The sequence below is a fragment of the Bubalus kerabau genome, chromosome 10 (genome assembly GCF_029407905.1).
Source record: "Bubalus kerabau isolate K-KA32 ecotype Philippines breed swamp buffalo chromosome 10, PCC_UOA_SB_1v2, whole genome shotgun sequence".
Lineage (NCBI taxonomy): Eukaryota > Metazoa > Chordata > Mammalia > Artiodactyla > Bovidae > Bubalus > Bubalus kerabau.
The window spans coordinates 54,931,168-54,949,803 of NC_073633.1; the positions used below are offsets into that span (position 1 = coordinate 54,931,168).

Consider the following 18,636-nt stretch of genomic DNA (forward strand, 5'->3'; position numbering starts at 1 on the left):
AGGAAACTGGTCCTCAGGGAAGGGAAGTGGGTCTCCCAGCATTACCCAGCTGATAGGGGCAAGAGCCAGAGATTCTGTGTGTGAAGAAATGGGGATTGCTCTTATAATGTGATATATTGGGAGGGAGAGTAGGGACGAGAAACTCAACTAAAGGCCCATCCCACTGTTCAGGAGACGTGATTAGGGTGCATAAATTGTAAGGATGCCCATGATGAAGTGAAACAACTCAGCCGCTAATTCTAAAGCCCCTTCCCCTCATCCCACTTAACTGATCTGTCCTAATAGTCAGCAGGTACCAGTTCCAGTTCTGAAAATTATTGGCTTAGCAACCTTGCACAAATTACATTACTTCTGAAAGTTCCTTCACCAATTAGCACATGTGGACAAAATATGCCTATTCCACAGAATTTTCAGGGTAATTAACTACCGTATGCAACATATGTCATTGTCCATAACACTTGGCAAGCCATCCATGGATGATGGCCATGACTGTTACACATGGCATCCCCGTCTTGGCAAGCACAGCAAAGAGAGAGAACTTGCCATGGACCACAGCTTATCAGCAGGGGAGCTGTAACTACCACTGCTGGTGGGGAACGTGGGGGAGGAGGAATGTCTGAAGAGGGTTCACACTGGGCAAGGCTAAGAAGATGATGAGTATCATTCTGGATACAGAAGAAGAAGATCAGAACTAATAGATGGAAGTAGAGATTGGGGGAACTTACTTAGATATATGTAGCAGTCAAAACCTTGGATGTAAAGTAAGATAGAATGCTCAGGGCAAGTAGCATTTGGCCAGTAGTAAGTAGTGGAGAATGTGTATTTGTGTGTGTGTGAGAGTGTGTGTGCATGTGCATGCATGCTTAAATGGGGGAGATGGGGGTTATATCTCTTACTATAAATGCTATAGAACGAGCATTGGCGCTTCAGATCAAGGACACTTTCCCTTTTCTAATAGCTTTAAATAATTGCTACAGAATAGGAGAATAAAGTAAGATAAATTTTGCATTTAGCATATGTGGAAATATTATGAGTAGTTGCAGACTCAGTTCACTTTGATGCCCTTTGACAATCTGATAATTTTTGCAAAGATGTACTTAAAATGCTGTTTCATGCAGAGTTCAGATTTTTTCCCCTTCTTTAAAAAAATAAATGGCATCATTAATTTGCAGGCCTGTGTATTAATTTTGCTGAGAGCACCATTTACTTCTCTTTCCTTCCACTTTGTTTAAAGTCAGTTGTTGACAACTCTCCCGTGTGTCAAACTCTCACCGCCAATAATTGCTTAAGGACTCCTAACTTCTACAAATGTTGGTTCCAGCTCCAAACCCCATGCTAGCCCTGGAAGAAAAAAAGAGAGAGAGAAGGGGGAAGAAAGAACTTCTTCTGATGAATTTTTGATTTTCCTTCTTAACAAAGAAATGTCTGAGATTCAAAGCAATAGCTTAAAGTGATATTATAAAATAGAATATGGAGTGCACTGTTCTGAATGACTCTTTGCTTTTAATGTGGGGCTGAAAAATTGTCAGTGCCTTTTTTGATTAGATGGGGTTCTTTTTTTTTTTGTTCTTGATCTAAGAATTGAGGAGAAAAACATGCTACTTGCATTTGAATATGGCATGAGCTGAGCTGTAATGTACTGGAGATAAAGTAATAGCAGCAACGCCTTAAGGCAGCACCTGAATCTCCGGGTCAGCGCCATCTCTCTTCAGATCGCCGTGGCGCCACTCTTTCTGCGGCTGCTTTATTAGGCCTAATTAGGCGGGCTGTCACTTTTATTGGTGATGGGAAAGGAAGATAAGTAGATCACTTGTGTCATCTATCTCTATCCAGACGTGTCTAAAAAGTCTAAAGTGATTGCTGTAGGCCACAAATAGATACCACAAGAGGGAGAGGGAGCGGGAATAAAAAAATAAAAAAACACCCAGAACTGGAATAAAAAGGGAAAGAAACCTCTAGAAATGCCTTACCTTTGGCATTGCTGTGTATAATTTCAAACCCACAGAGAAGAGCCTATGAAACATCCTGGAAGCCCTTTTGTTCTGAGGGAGAAGGTTGTCTCATGGATTTTCTGATCACTGAATGGAGCAGGGTAAGGGGACATGCTTCCGACTTAGGAGTGAAGAACTAGGTTCTCCAGAAAAAGTCGGCCCAAGTTGTCAGCAGAGCCCCATGGAGGGTTAGACAGAGCAGGAAAAGGTCATGTTAATGAAGGAGAGTCCCACAGCTGCATTTGTGTATGTGTGTGTGTAGTGATTGTGATCATAGCAGGGAGATTTCTGAAAGTTTTAATAGTGGGGGTTCTCTTGGGAACAGATACTTTATTTGCCTGTAAAAATGGTGACGATAAAGATAAATAGCCCAGAAGACATGTGTAGTGTTGTTTTCAGCCATGGTCACCTGCCCAAGGCTGTCAGAAAATGGCTTCTTTTCTTCTCAAAAGGACTTCTTCCCTGAGCAGGTATTTCTTTCCAAATATTATTAATAGCTCAATGCCCCCTTAATACTCTCTTTGTGGGGTGAACCCTGGCTGCTGGGCCTTGATTATACTCTGTGGATTATGGCTTTTGAATGGAATCCCTTTGTCTAATTGTAATAGAGTGTCACTGAGCACAGCCCTTAGCAACCCTCAGTTGCTGTGGGCCATTAAAACACCCATCCTGTTACCAGGCAGTTAGTGGTTACCCCCAGACTGGTAGTAGTCCTGCTCAGCCATTGGTTGGTGCTGCAGTAGGCCCCGCCCCCAAGCGATCAACTGTCACTGAGCGACCAACTATCAATGAGTGACTGACTGTCAATGACCGACCCTTAGTGGGGGGATTCATCCAACAGTTGGTGGAGTGGTGGCTGTCATGTGGAGAGTGAGGTAAGAGGCAGATCCCAGCCTCCTCCCCAGGACCCTCTAGCTCACCCTGCCCTGGGTCACTCGGCCCTGAGTGGGTGAGCTGGGGGGCCCCAGGGAACAGTCTAGGGGCTGTGTCCTGCAGGGCTCCAGAGCCCTCTCCAGGGCCACCCACTGGCCTGGCCCAGGCCTTGAGGTCTTGGTGAACCTCTCCCCAATCCCTGTCTCTGAGACCTAATGGCAGCTGCCAACTCCATAGGATCAGTCTTCAGGACTGGCCCCCACCATACTGGTGTCCTGAGGAGCCTGAGGCCCAGCTGGGTTGGGCTCCTGGCTTCCTCAGCAGTGACGGCTAGGCAGAGTCTGGGGATCTTGTCCTAAGGAAGTCTCCAGCTGAAATCTACTTCCTCTTAGCCAGGACTGGATCTCGAAGGGTGAAAGTTGTGCCTTGGAACCTTGCCCTTTCTCATCAGAATGGAGAGTAACTTTTATTTGGTGGAGATTTACAGGAACATCGTTGCCAGACCACAACCGGACCTCAAGCACAAAGGTTCTGATACCAAGAAGTTTGATCCTTCCTCACCTTTCCTAGAAAAGGGCTTTGCTGAAACCTTTTGAGGAATTTGGGGGTTTTAAGGCATGAGCCACCCATCTACTTGCATGGCTTTCAATAAATCTTTCTCTGCCCCAAACTCCAACATTTGGTATTGTTTGGTGTTGCTGTGCATCAGGCACACGAACCTGTGTTTTGCTAACACTGAGATCACAAATTATACATTGAAACCCTATTTTATACTTTCCATCTGTCTGTGTTATGTGTAGAACCAGATTAAGTATTAAAGGGCTTGAAAATTAGTGCTTTCTTTAGCTTCTTAACTTTTGTGACTGACTGTATTTTCCAGTGGCAAGTGAGAACTTTAGTTTGTTTACAGAAATGATGATTCCCTCCCCATCATAAAATGATGTAAAAATATTTAGTGGTGCTTCCAGTTCCAGTTCAGTTGCTCAGATGTGTCTGACTCTTTGCAACCCCATGAATTGCAGCATGTCAGGCCTCCCTGTCTATCACCAACTCCTGGAGTTTACTCAGACTCACGTCCATCGAGTCAGTGATGCCATCCAGCCATCTTATCCTCATCTCATCTCGTCATCCCCTTCTCCTCCTGCCCCCAATCCCTCCCAGCATCAGAGTCTTTTTCAATGAGTCAACTCTTCGCATGAGGTGGCCAAAGTACTGGAGTTTCAGCTTTAGCATCAGTCCTTCCAAAGAACACCCAGGACTGATCTCCTTTAGATTGACTGGTTGGATCTCCTTGCAATCCAAGGGACTCTCAAGAGTCTTCTCCAACACCACAGTTCAAAAGCATCAATTCTTCAGCGCTCAGCTTTCTTCACAGTCCAACTCTCACATCCATACATGACCACAGGAAAAACCATGGCCTTGACTAGATGGACCTTTGTTGGCAAAGTAACATCTCTGCTTTTTAATATGCTATCTAGGTTGGTCATAACCTTCCTTCCAAGGAATAAGTGTCTTTTAATTTCATGGCTGCAGTCACCATCTGCAGTGATTTTAGAGCCCAGAAAAATAAAGTCTGACACTGTTTCCCCATCCATTTCCCATGAAGTGATGGGACCAGATGCCATGATCTTTGTTTTCTGAATGCTGAGCTTTAAGCCAACTTTTTCACTCTCCACTTTCACTTTCATCAAGAGGCTTTTTAGTTCCTCTTCACTTTCTGCCATAAGGGTGGTGTCATCTGCATATCTGAGGTTATTGATATTTCTCCCGGCAATCTTGATTCCAGCTCATGTTTCTTCCAGCCCAGCGTTTCTCATGATGTACTCTGCATATAAGTTAAATAAACGGGGTGACAATATACAGCCTTGACGGACTCCTTTTCCTATTTGGAACCATTCTGTTGTTCCATGTCCAGTTCTAACTGTTGCTTCCTGACCTGCATACAAATTTCTCAAGAGGCAGATCAGGTGGTCTGGTATTCCCATCTCTTGCAGAATTTTCCACAGTTTATCGTGATCCACACAGTCAAAGGCTTTGGCATAGTCAATAAAGCAGAAATAGATGTTTTTCTGGAACTCTCTTGCTTTTTCCATGATCCAGCAGATATTGACATTTTGATCTCTGGTTCCTCTGCCTTTTCTAAAACCAGCTTGAACATCAGGAAGTTCACGGTTCACATATTGCTGAAGCCTGGCTTGGAGAATTTTGAGCATTACTTTACTAGCGTGTGAGATGAGTGCAGTTGTGCGGTAGTTTGAGTATTCTTTGGCATTGCCTTTCTTTGGGATTGGAATGAAAATTGACCTTTTCCAGTCTTGTGGCCACTTCTGAGTTTTCCAAATTTGCTGGCATATTGAGTGCAGCACTTTCACAGCATCATCTTTCAGGATTTGAAATAGCTCCACTGGAATTCCATCACCTCCACTAGCTTTGTTCGTAGTGATGCTTTCTAAGGCCCACTTGACTTCACATTCCAGGATGTCTAGCTCTAGGTCAGTGATCACACCATCGTGATTATCTGGGTCATGAAGATCTTTTTTGTACAGTTCTTCTGTGTATTCTTGCCATCTCTTCTTAATATCTTCTGCTTCTGTTAGGTCCATACCATTTCTGTCCTTTATTGTGCCCATCTTTGCATGAAATGTTCCCTTGGTATCTCTGATTTTCTTGAAGAGATCTCGAGTCTTTCCCATTCTGTGGTTTTCCTCTATTTCTTTGTATTGATCACTGAGGAAGGCTTTCTTATCTCTTCTTGCTATTCTTTGGAACTCTGCATTCAGATGCTTATATCTTTCCTTTTCTCCTTTGCTTTTTGCTTCTCTTCTTTTCACAGCTATTTGTAAGGCCTCCCCAGACAGCCATTTTGCTTTTTTGCATTTCTTTTCCACAGGGATGGTCTTGATCTCTGTCTCCTGTACAACGTCACGAACCTCATTCCATAGTTCATCAGGCACTCTGTCTATCAGATCTAGGCCCTTAAATCTATTTCTCACTTCCACTGTATAATCATAAGGGATTTGATTTAGGTCATACCCGAATGGTCTAGTGGTTTTCCCTACTTCTTCAATTTAAGTCTGAAATTGGCAATAAGGAGTTCATGATCCGAGCCACAGTCGGCTCCTGGTCTTGTTTTTGCTGACTGTATAGAGCTTCTCCATCTTTGGCTGCAAAGAATATAATCAATCTGATTTCAGTGTTGACCATCTGGTGATGTCCATGTGTAGAGTCTTCTCTTGTGTTGTTGGAAGAGGGTGTTTGTTATGGTCAGTGCATTTTCTTGGCAAAACTCTATTAGTCTTTGCCCTGCTTCATTCAGTATTCCAAGGCCAAATTTGCCTGTTACTCCAGGTGTTTCTTGACTTCCTACTTTTGTATTCCAGTCCCCTATAATGAAAAGGACATCTTTTTTGGGTGTTAGTTCTAAAAGGTCTTGTAGGTCTTCATAGAACCGTTCAACTTCAGCTTCTTCAGCGTTACTGGTTGGGGCATAGACTTGGATTACTGTGATATTGAGTGGTTTGCCTTGGAAAGGAACAGAGATCATTCTGTCGTTTTTGAGATTGCATCCAAGTACTGCATTTTGGACTCTCTTGTTGACCATGATGGCCACTCCATTTCTTCTGAGGGATTCCTGTCCACAGTAGTAGATATAATGGTCATCTGAGTTAAATTCACCCATTCCAGTCCATTTTAGTTTGCTGATTCCTAGAATGTTGACATTCACTCTTGCCATCTCTTGTTTGACCACTTCCAATTTGCCTTGATTCATGGACCTGACATACCAGGTTCCTATGCAATATTGCTCTTTACAGCATCGGACCTTGCTTCTATCACCAGTCACATCCACAGCTAGGTATTGTTTTTGCTTTGGCTCCATTCCTTCATTCTTTCTGGAGTTATTTCTCCCCAGTCTGGCCTTGAGTGAACCGAGAAGAAGAGTTACTGACTGGAGGAGGGAGAGGAGGTGGAAGATGGTAGAACTGAAGGATCATCAGCAACAGGAGAAGGAGGGTAAGCTGCAGTTTCACTCATGCACGGCGTTAGTGGACATGCAAATGCATGTTTGCACCTTGGAAAGTTACCCACTTGAAAGTTTGTATGTAGGACACTTACTGTACTGTTTCTCAACTTCTTTATTTGTAACCAAGGTTGGTTTTGAGGATCCAATTCCATGATGGCTAGGAGGCTTTGCAATTCTAATGAACTCTAGGTATTTGTCAGTAGTGTTTCTGCTGTGGTGGTCACAGGGCAGAGCCACAGGTCTCCTGTGGCGCGCTCAGGGCTAGTTCCCAAGAGGCTTCTCAGTCCTGCACTGAGTAGCAGAGAGTCAGCGCCCCCTGGAGTCCTACATTAGCTGCCCAAGAGTGGCAACTAACTTGCCCCAAAAGGGAAAAAAATCTCTTTTGACCTTTGGGTGAGTTAATCTGAATTCTTGGCTTTTTTTTTTTTTTTTTGCCCTTTGCAGGAAAAGTAGCTTAGCCACACCCTTGTTCCAATTCCTCACCTCTGTTCTTTTTATTATTATTATTTTTAGTTGAAAGATAATTACAATACTGTGTCACCTCTGCTGTTTATTTCTTTTTCTTTTGCTGCTCAGTAACAGCATAGATGAGAGATAAGGAGCTCACTAACAATTTGAGAATTAGCTTTTTGGTGAGCTACTGCTTCAGTCTCCTCATGGACAGTAGAAATTTTCAGGCTTCTTGTACAGTGTAGAAGTTCAGCTTATGAGCTTTGGGGTCAGATTTACTTGGGTCCAAATCCCATCTGTGCAACTTAACTATTGTGTAGAGTCTGCTGAGCTACTTTAGATGCCTCCTCTAAGCTTTAGTTTGCACATCTATAAACAAGGGGTAACAACACTAGCCATCTATGGGGTTCTTGTGAAACCTCAGAGAGTTAATGTATGTGAAAAATTCAGAACCACACCTGGTGCCTCATAAAGACTCAAAAAAGTTCTTTGCTCAAAAAAATACACCATTGTTTTAAATTATACCATGTAGATAGATCTAAACTTTGAGCGCTTTGCAAGAATTTCAAAGGAGCCGGAGCAGTAAAATTTCCTCAGGCTGATTTTTGTATAATGCCCCACCCTCTGACTTCATAGAGAGAAATTGATCACTGTGTTTTTATACATAAAATCCCCAGCATTTGGAGACTTTAAAGTGGTTGCAGTATTTCATAAAAATGTTCACCTTTTTAAGAAAATTTACATATTCTTTGATTGCACTGGATCTTTGTTGCTGCGCCCGGGCTTTCTCTAGTTGCAGCGAGTGGGGGCTATGCTCTAGTTATGGTCCTAAAGCTTCTCGTGGTGGCTTCTCTTGTTGTGGAGCACGGGCTCTAGAGCACGAGGGCTCAGTCGTCACGGTATGAGGGCTTAGCTGCCTACAGCAGTTGGGATCCTCCTGGACCAGGGATCAAACTGGTGTCCCCTGCATTGGCAGACAGGTTCTCAACCACTGGACTGGCAAGGAGGTCTGAATGTTCACCTCTTTTCCAGTGTTAGCTAGCATGTAGAATCAGCTCTAGGGCTTTGGTCTGGCTATGGGTGTCAATTCATTTGTCATCGAGGGTCTTAAGCCCATGGTTATCCCAGGTGTGCTGTGGTCAGTGGTGAGGTGTGACCCAAAGAATTGATCACTATTGGTAAGGTACTCAAAGTTGTGAATATTTCTTAATGTATTACTTTGGCAAATTAGAGTAGAACAAGGCTACCTCAGTCATATTTCTAACTCTCTTGTCTTCTGTGTGATTTCTTGAGTGGGTGAGGTGGGCCAGGTTAAAACCAGCTCTCTGAGACCTGCTTGAACTCTTATCACTTGCCTGTGAATTTTGTGTTGCTTTACTTCCTCATGATGTTTTTTGGGGGAATATTTGAATCTGGGTATGCACATGGGTTCAAGTTCTATATGTTAATTATCATTGCCCTGTGTTTCCCAGTATAGAAAATTTGAAAATTGCTGGGTTAGTATGATCTTCCACATAGTTGAGGCATATTTTTTATAGCAGGATTTTTAAAACTGTGTTCCTTGGAGCCTTGTGGAGTTGCCTGAAGAGCTTTGGAGGTTAAAACTGAATGGAGTTCTATGTCTTCTACTTCAACCAGAGCAGAGCGGTTTCACTTTTATTATATTTTGGGATTTCACATGAGGTTTTAAAAAATATACTAATTTTTTTTCTTAAAACATTGCTAGTAGTGTCCATGATAGACACTCATTCACCCTTTCTTTGAGGATCCCTACTTTGTAAGTTACCTTGTTCATTCCATGACGGCACAGTTCTTTTTTAAATTAATTTTTGTTGAAGTATAGTTGTTTACAAGGTTGTATTAGTTTCTGTGGTACAGCAAAGTGAATCAGCTATATGTGTACATAAATCCCCAGTTTTTTGGATTTCCTTCCCATTTAGGTTACCATAGAACACTGAGTAAGATTCCCTGAGCTATACAGTAGGTTCTCATTAAGTTATATATTTTATACATATTATCAATAGTATTTATGTCATTCCCAATCTCCCCTTTCCCCCCTTGACGTCCATACATTTGTTTTGTACCCCTGTCTCTATTTCTTATCTCAAATAAGATCATCTGTACCATTTTCTAGATTGCACATTTTCTAGATTAATGTGCATTAATATGCAATGTTTGTTTTTCTCTGACTTACCTCAGTCTGTATGACAGTCTCTAGGTCCATCCATGTCTCTACAAATGGCCTAACGTCATTCCTTTTTACTGACTGTACAATTCTGCTTGGAAGTTCTCATGAGGGTCCTGAACTTGCTTCATTGTATTTTTACCCCCTGGTCCTCATTTTATTTCCTGACGTAACACACAACAGATTTGCTCCCTTTCATGCGTGGCAGTAAATGACCATAAATAGTTTTAGAATTAATATTCCTGGAAAGTGGCCCACAGACCACAGAGTTGTCATTTTAGAGACATGGGTTGGGGTTGTACTGATGGAAAACGGTGATTAGAGCTGATCCTCTGCGAGGAAGTCAGTCACCCATCACGTGCATCTTCATTATTCCTCTCATCATTCTGTGTGCAGCTATTCTAAAATGATTAAGAAAAAAATTACCTTGTTTCCTCATAAAAATCAGTACTGAAGAACACAATTTCTACTGATGTTGAAAGAGAATAAGAAGCAATCATGTCTTATAAAGAGATGGTAACAGTAGTTTTTGCAGTGGGCCCACTCAAGAATTTTCACATCTGTGTGCTTGATGTGATCCTGGGAATATTTGTGTTAACATGGAATTACAGTTACAACCCAACAACTTCTCTTAATGCTCAGTAAGAGCAAGGAGAACTCATTATATTAGCTTTCCCATTATTCAGAAAATGATCCGAAAATTTTCTGAATTTCCCTATAGTCACATTCACATTAGTTTTTACTCCTTGGATTAAAGAGGGGAAAAACCACTGTTAAAATGCTCAAATATTGTGCTGAATAATGGCTCCTCTGTCCAATTAGTGAGCATTATTGTTGCAATACATTCACACTCACACAGCACACCAGAGACAGCATAAAACACTCCTGTGTACAGGCAAACATGAAAAAAAAAAAAAGGACAGTTATGTAAAGTTTAAAAATAAAATAAAATTTAAAAGAAAAAAAAATGGAAATAACAGATTCAAAGAATCGAAAGAATAATTTCATTTTTTCACACTTAAAGAAAAAACAAAACCCCAAGGCTGATTTCCTAATTACCACTTGCTTGGCTGTTGTTGGTGCTAACAACACTGCAAAGAAAAGGGCTGTTGATGGACTTTCCCTTCCTTTTAAAAAGCTGTTTCTAAGCAGTGTTGTGTTATAGCCGCTGTTTGAGTATTGAGAAGTGTAGCCCTGCTTGCTCCTTGCCAGCCCTCGTCAGGCGGAAGAACAGGCCACCTCCTGGCCGAGGACAGCACTCGCTGCCCACCGCACGTGATGCAGCCTGTTTGTGAAGCACATTTTAAAGAGAGATTCTGTATTTTAATGGTCAGTTAGTAGCTGGATACCAAACGTCTGCGCTCTCTGCCTGGGGACAGAAATGCCAGGCTTATTAAATATTGAAAAGTTGTTCATTACTATGGGGATCTGTGACAACAGCCTATCTGCATATTGAGAAAACAGCAAGTTTACATTCTTCAGAATAGCTGTCCCACTTCTGGGGAGGACGAATGTTTGTCTGGCTAAAGATGCATAAAAATGCAAGCCCTGTCTTGGAGATCTGCTTTGTTGCTTTTGTTTTTTTTTATTTTTCTTGAACGTGAAAATTTCAAAAACCAAACTTGCTTATGGAGAGAGAATTTAAAACAAACAAACCTTTTGAAAAATCCAGTTTTCTCGTACTGACTGTTTTGGAGGACATGTCAAATGTTTGGAATACTTGCATGTTGCTAGAATATAAGAAAATGCATTTTGTTTAATTCTGATTCTAAGCAACTGAGAAATTTCATAATATATAGGAAAGTTTTGGGAGATAAAGTGATGAGGTATTAGCTCTTTCCTTGAAATCATCTTAATAATTGAAATGCTATAATCACCAAGGGCTTAATCAATGCCATCTGCAAATTAGAGACCCAGGAACATGTAATCCATCTTACCTTCAAAGAGAGATTTTGTATACATCAGTGTAATTACCAATTAAATGTGAAATCTAATGAAGAATATTGCATAGTGGTCCATCCAGCACCTTATTCCATTTCTGACTGTAATATGAATCATGACTTCCCAATAAAAAGTCCCGGAAAAGGGAACTCAAACCAGGGCTTTGTGACAGCCTAGAGCAGTAGGATGGGATGGGAAGTGGGAGGGAGGTTAAAGAGGGAGTGGACATATGTTTACCTATGGCTGATTCATGTTGATATATGTCAGAAACCAACACAATATTGTAAAGCAATTATCCTTCAATTAAAAATAAGTAAATTGTTTAAAAAGAATAAAAAAATATCTTTAGAAAGCCCCTGAAAATATCTGGGATGTAACCCAGGTGTGCACAGCTTTCCTTCATGATCAAGTATGGCTATATCACTTAGTTTCTATAAAGCCTTGCTGAGTCTTCTTATATTTTAGAAGAGTGATTCAATATGAGAGAGGGCTGATGCCAGTTTCTGCTGATTCTCATCAGTCTCCTTCGTAACCAGACACATCAACTTCACTGTTTAGCACGGGTTTTTGTGTATGTAGGTATGAGGCTAGTGAGGCTGATGATCTCAGGAATAATTAATTCTTGGTGCATCATGAACCTTGTTCTCATGTTCCCTCTTTCCTCCCCACTCCTGTTATTCCTCTCTTCCTTTGGCTGTTGCATATTGGAGTCTTTCTTTTTTAGGCTTGTTGAATCAGATCAGTGATCCTTCTGAGAGTTGTGTGATGGGAACTTGGACTCCACAGCATCATCCTTAGAGATCAGAGATGTACTCTAAACATCCCTAACTTGTGCTTGTGAGCACAGTCATGGAAAACAACACTCTTTGAATTTGCATCTCCTGTTTCTCAGTGAATGTGTGCTATGCTTCACATGGCTTTCCATCTATTAAACTTGTTTTGGTCTCTAGCTGATAAGTATCTCTGTTACCCCATTTTGTCTGCTCTTGAAGAACATAGTGAACAAGGGTTTGGACTCTGCGGTTGAACCATCACAATATGCATCTAGTCTCCACAGCTTAGTGGTTCTGGAAACTTGGGCAAGCAAGTTGCTTCTCTGTGTCTCAGGATTTTAGTTTTGCTATGAAGACAATAATAATATCAGTCTATGGATTGTTATGAGGAATAAATAAGTAAAATCAGATATTCAGTGTCAGTGTTAACCACAGTAAATGCTTAGTGTATGTTAGGGATTAATACTAGCATTAAGGATTCAACAACATGGTCCAATGCTAATGAAATACCTTTTCCAGATAGGCACTGAGGATAAAGAGATGGTAAAAAAACATTATCTTGGAATAAATGCATTCTAGTGGCAGAAATAGACAGGAGAGCAATTGCAATGCAGTGTGATAAAATACTTTTGTAATGGCATGTTCATTAATTTTTTTATTTTTAAAAAAGTTCTGTGAGATATTAACCCCATTCTCAGCTGAGGAATCTGGGGCCTAGGGAAGTGAAATGAAGAGCCTGCAGTTGTGGGTATGAAACACGCTTCTCTTGTAAGCCTTTTGCCTCCAATCTTACCTCTTGTTTTGTGCACCAATCTTCCTCACGGCCACACATTCTTTAATTGTCATTGGTAATTTTGCATGAAACTTCTCACCTCTTTTTGGCTCTTGTAATTTTACCTGTGCTATAGTCTCTGTTGATTCCGTTAGGGACCATGGTAAAAAGAACCAGGCAAGTGGTCAAGATTGCTCTCAGTATATACTAGGTCTATTATGTTGCTTGTGTCCTCACCTCTCTGGACCCCGTTTCCTGCAGGATTCTTTAGAAGGTGAGTTCTGGGGCGGTGCCTCAGCTTCCATCTTGGGCAGTAAGATTCACCTTCTCCATTAGGGGCTCTGCTTTTACTGGTGACAGTATACTGCTGTTATGTTAAAGATTATGTTTGAAAAAGGATTCTGCTGCTACAGTTTGAAACCCTGTGGACAAGATGACCTCTCAGATCTTTGTCTAAAATCCCATGATTTATGTTGTTGGAAAAACAATGAGAAACCCTAGGAGTAAAAGTTGTGTAATATATCCTAACCGCTCCCCCCCAACCCCTTCCAAGAAGTGCTCAAAAGCAAACTACAGATGATTTTTAATGGCTAAAAGGTCGGTAATTAGGTTTCTTAAGATTATATTGCTTATGTAAAGAAAAATTATTAGTTCTTAATAGTTCTGCAAAGTTGCTACATAGTAGAGTGATTTTGGAGTTGAAGGACATGGGTTCAAGTTCTGACTCTAACGTATGTTGATCATGACCTTCGCCAAGTCATTCATTGTTCTCATCTCTGGTTTCCTTTGCTCAGCCTGCCTCAAGGGATGGTTAACTAGATGGAGATAACTAGAGTGAAAGTGTTTAAAACTATTTCAGCTGCTGCCTCTGCTGCTGCTAAGTCGCTTCAGTCCTGTCGGACTCTGTGCGACCCCATAGACGGGAGCCCACTGGGCTCCTCTGTCCCTGGGATTCTCCAGGCAAGAATACTGGAGTGGGCTGCCATTTCCTTCTCCAATGCATGAAAGTGAAAAGTGAAAGTGAAGTCACTTAGTCATGCCTGACTCTTAGCAACCCCATGGACTGCAGCCTATGAAATGTTAATTCCCCTTCTAGAATTGGTTCTAACACATTGATAAAGTTCATGTAAATACTAGTAAAGTTTTCAAATCTTTATATTCTCAGTTTCAAATGTTTCTCTCTAACATGCTTCCAAGGCAGTGATGTCTCTGGAGTTTGTTCTGACAGACAGGTCTTTAGTTAACACAGAGGAGAGGGTGTGTGTGTGTGTGTGTGTGTGTGTGTGTGTGTGTGTTGTCATTGCTGTCCAGGCTGACAAATGGGTTTAGGTCCAGACTTCCCCCTACATCATTAATGAAAAATTTCCTATCACCTAAGGCTAACCTAGTTTCTTTCACAAGTCTTCGGCGAATAACAATTTCACACAAACAGTCTTGCTGCCATAGGAAGAAAAATCTGCCAAGCAAAGAATCTCCTCCCTGTTCTTTGCCTTAAGAAACACTTGAGCAGGGTGAGCACATGACTGCTTCAAATTAGGTTAGAATAAAACACTGTAATATATAAGTCAGTGTCTCCCCTCCACAGATCGACACTTGTTTAGGGATTAAATTATCGATTTTTGAATGTTGCTGAGATTTAGACATGGGTTAATTAAACATTTACATATATGTGCTGAACAATGTATTGCATGGTACCATAATGTGCTCTTTAATCAGAAACCATGGGTGTTTGTGTTTGCTTTTTCCATGTTAATTGGCACCATGCTGGCTCAAGCTTAGGTATTTGGCTAGATGGAAGAAAAGAGACTTGGTGTTTTAAATATTTTAATTAGGACCAGCAGTTCTGAGCTCCCTCATTTCTCATTGGATTGTTTTTCATGCATGAATAAATTAGCTGGCATGGAAGTACTCTGTGGAAAGTGGTTGCCCTCTGGCCATAAAAAGAGTCCTGTTCATTAATACTTTAATGAAATTAGCTGTGAGCAAAATATTATTCCTTTTAACTGTGTTCTAATTTCTTAATTTTAATTAGGCACATAATTGTAGGGTGCTGAAATGATCTTCATGTTCAGCAACGAAAGTTCCATCATCGGGAGCCTGTGGCTGAAACACCACACGCTCCCAACACGTTCCAGCAGGAAACTGTCCATCCAACTCTTTTTCCCCATTGGTTTCACCAAAGATCCCCTTCACACCTCCATTGTTGACCACGATAGGAGATGTCAAAGCTCCTGCTCCTGACTCAGGGCATTGGGAATAAAGCTACTGGATTCTGGATCAGTTTAGGAGTGAGACAGGGTGAGGTCTACCAAGAATCTGGCCTGGTGATTTTTTTTTTTTCCAGTTTTTCCCTACCCCCTTTAATTTTAGAGTTCTCTGAGTTTCTCTTACTCCTTATTATTTGATTGGCTATTTCTGTGGGGGCAGGGAATGTTTTCTCTTTCAACCCCTGTTTGCAGCACATACTCCCTGCTTTATGCAAATGTAGTCATTGGATCAGAGAAGGCAGCAAGCCACTCCAGTACTCTTGCCTAGAAAACCCCATGGATGGAGGAGCCTGGTGGGCTGCAGTCCATGGGGTCGCTAAGAGTCGGACATGACTGAGCAACTTCACTTGCACTTTTCACTTTCATGCATTGGAGAAGGAAATGGCAACCCACTCCAGTGTTCTTACCTGGAGAATCCCAGGGACGGGGGAGCCTGGTGGGCTGCCATCTATGGGGTCGCACAGAGTCGGACACGACTAAAGTGACTTAGCAGCAGCAGCAACTACTTAGAGAATATTATTAACTCAGTGAGAATAAAATTAACTCAGTGATTATTTGCATTATTCCTGCTCATCACCCCCACCACCCTTTGCATAACATCATATACCCAGTTTGATGGTTTTTGAGTGAAATGAGACAGTTGACTTAAATATTTTATGGGTGTTAAATATAATTAATATTTCCTAGTGCCATTAAAAAGCTACCTATTTGATCTGAAAAATAAAATGGAAATAATAACAGTACCTCCCTCATAGACTTACTGGGAATATTAAATGAGATAAAGGCATGTCAGATGCATAGGAGAGTACCTATCATAAAATGAGTACTCAATAGATATCAGGTAATATTATTGACATTCTTACTATAAATACTTGTATATAGATTGTCATTTTGCAAACTGTAACACTTTTGACAGTATTATTTTATAATGTGCAAAAGTCTTTTTACCTATGATCTCACTTAATTTCACTGCATCTATTTAATAAAAACAGAGATAAGATATCCAATTTTACAGAATGAGGCTCATCTTATCCCACCTGATTTCTTAAAAGATGATTCTATCAGTGAAACCATTTCTCAGATTTAACTGGAGGCTTACTTATACCAGGCTTTAATGATTCCAGTTGCTGAATATTTAAAATGCTGTAAATACAGAGAAATCAGCATCCCCATCACCCTGGCTGCTCTAAGTTACTTCGTATTCTTCCCATACATTTTCAGTTTTTACTGTATATGTTGATAAATAATCAGATCAGATCAGATCAGTCGCTCAGTCGTGTCTGATTGCGACCCCATGAATTGCAGCACGCCAGGCCTCCCTGTCCATCACCAACTCCCGGAGTTTACTCAGACTCACATCCATCGAGTCAGTGATGCCATCCAGCCATCTCATCCTCTGTCGTCCCCTTCTCCTCCTGCCCCCAATCTCTCCCAGCATCAGAGTCTTTTCTAATGAGTCAACTCTTCACATGAGGTAGCCAAAGTACTGGAGTTTCAGCTTTAGCATCATTCCTTCCAAAGAAATCCCAGGGCTGATCTCCTTCAGAATGGACTGGTTGGATCTCCTTGCAGTCCAAGGGACTCTCAAGAGTCTTCTCCAACACCACAATTCAAAAGCATCAATTCTTCAGCACTCAGCCTTCTTCACAGTCCAACTCTCACATCCATACATGACCACAGGAAAAACCATAGCCTTGACTAGACGGACCTTTGTTGGCAAAGTAATGTCTCTGCTTTTGAATATGCTATCTAGGTTGGTCATAACTTTCCTTCCAAGGAGTAAGCATCTTTTAATTTCATGGCTGCAGTCACCATCTGCAGTGATTTTGGAGCCCAAAAACATAAAGTCTGACACTGTTTCCACTGTTTCCCCATCTATTTCCCACGAAGTGGTGGGACCGGATGCCATGATCTTCGTTTTCTGAATGTTGAGCTTTAAGCCAACTTTTTCACTCTCCTCTTTCACTTTCATCAAGAGGCTTTTGAGTTCCTCTTCACTTTCTGCCATAAGGGTGGTGTCATCTGCATATCTGAGGTTATTAATATTTCTCCCGGCAATCTTGATTCCAGCTTGTGTTTCTTCCAGCCCAGCGTTTCTCATGATGTACTCTGCATATAAGTTAAATAAACAGGGTGACAATATACAGCCTTGACGGACTCATTTTCCTATTTGGAACCAGTCTGTTGTTCCATGTCCAGTTCTAACTGTTGCTTCCTGACCTGCATACAAATTTCTCAAGAGGCAGATCAGGTGGTCTGGTATTGATAAATAATAAATAAATAATAAACAGTGGTCGGGGGCAGACCCTAATTTTCCACACCAGAAACCTATAAAATTTTAGTAGCTTTAAAAAAATGAACGTTTATTTATAATGGGAAAAGAAATTATAGCAAACTACAAATAAACTCATGAATATCACAAAATCTAGAAAAATAATATTTTTTTTTGTAATTAACTATTTGACATACCTCTGTTACACTTTTTCCATAAGTTTTTGGCTGCATACTTTTTATTTCCTATGAAATGATTTAATAATATTGTCTAATTTTCTAAATTAGCTTTTTCTAAATAGATACTTCTTTCTGAACTTTTAGAGAAATTCTATTACCAAAATAGTAATCTGAATACAAGGCAGTTTTTTACTTTAGCATGGTTAATCAATTTTTTTCTTGATAATTGAAATTTATACAGCATGAAATTTTGCAGACACAAATTCTCACTTTGGTGCTACTACTACACGTGTTTGCCTTAGAAGCACTAAAATCTGGGTAAATTCTCTTCTGTAAGATTTTCTCCCAAAGAAAACAAAACAATGTGTTTATAATTGTATAGGTTCAGTTATGAGTTTATTCCTGACAAGAGGGAACTTTGTTTTGATTAGACATTGATGAAGACCAAGTTTCCAGTTTTCAGTTTTATGTATCTGGCTGGAAGAATTTTCCACAGACCAGCTTCTGCTTCCACACATTCTAAATTTTGGCTTTTTTTTTTTTTTTTCCTGACTTTCACCATACTTCTTGGACCTGGTGGTGTAGGGTTTGTTTACATCTTGGTCTGACCTTGGATATCTACCTTTGAGTCATGATGCCACTTGAGGGTCCACACGGTGAGCAGCAGGAGAATCTCTGGGAGCACTTTCTGCATTGGATGCAGTGAAGCCCATGAACATGCCTCACAAAACCCAATCTAAATGTGTCCCCCAACTTCTCCTAAATCAGATTTCCAAATGCACTCATGGTCACTCCAATGCTACCTCATATGAAAGAAAGGGAGACAGATGATGAAGTTGGCATAGAAAGAGACAATTGTCTTAACCAAACATTGTTAAAATATTTTATTTTTACAAATTTTTCACCTGCAAT

General features: G+C 40.9%; 1 long non-coding RNA gene across 33 annotated transcripts in view; it reads left to right on the forward strand.

The window, feature by feature from the left end:
- LOC129621379 (uncharacterized) overlaps window positions 1-18,636 on the forward strand; it is a 454,544-nt gene that overhangs the window by 126,675 nt on the left and 309,233 nt on the right. The window contains exon 9 of one of the 33 annotated variants that reach the window (XR_008699290.1): window positions 3,257-3,274. The exons of the other annotated variants lie outside the window; for them this stretch is intronic. This is a non-coding gene — a long non-coding RNA (uncharacterized LOC129621379). Of the gene's footprint in view, window positions 1-3,256; window positions 3,275-18,636 lie in introns of those variants that run through there. 33 annotated transcript variants of the gene reach the window in all.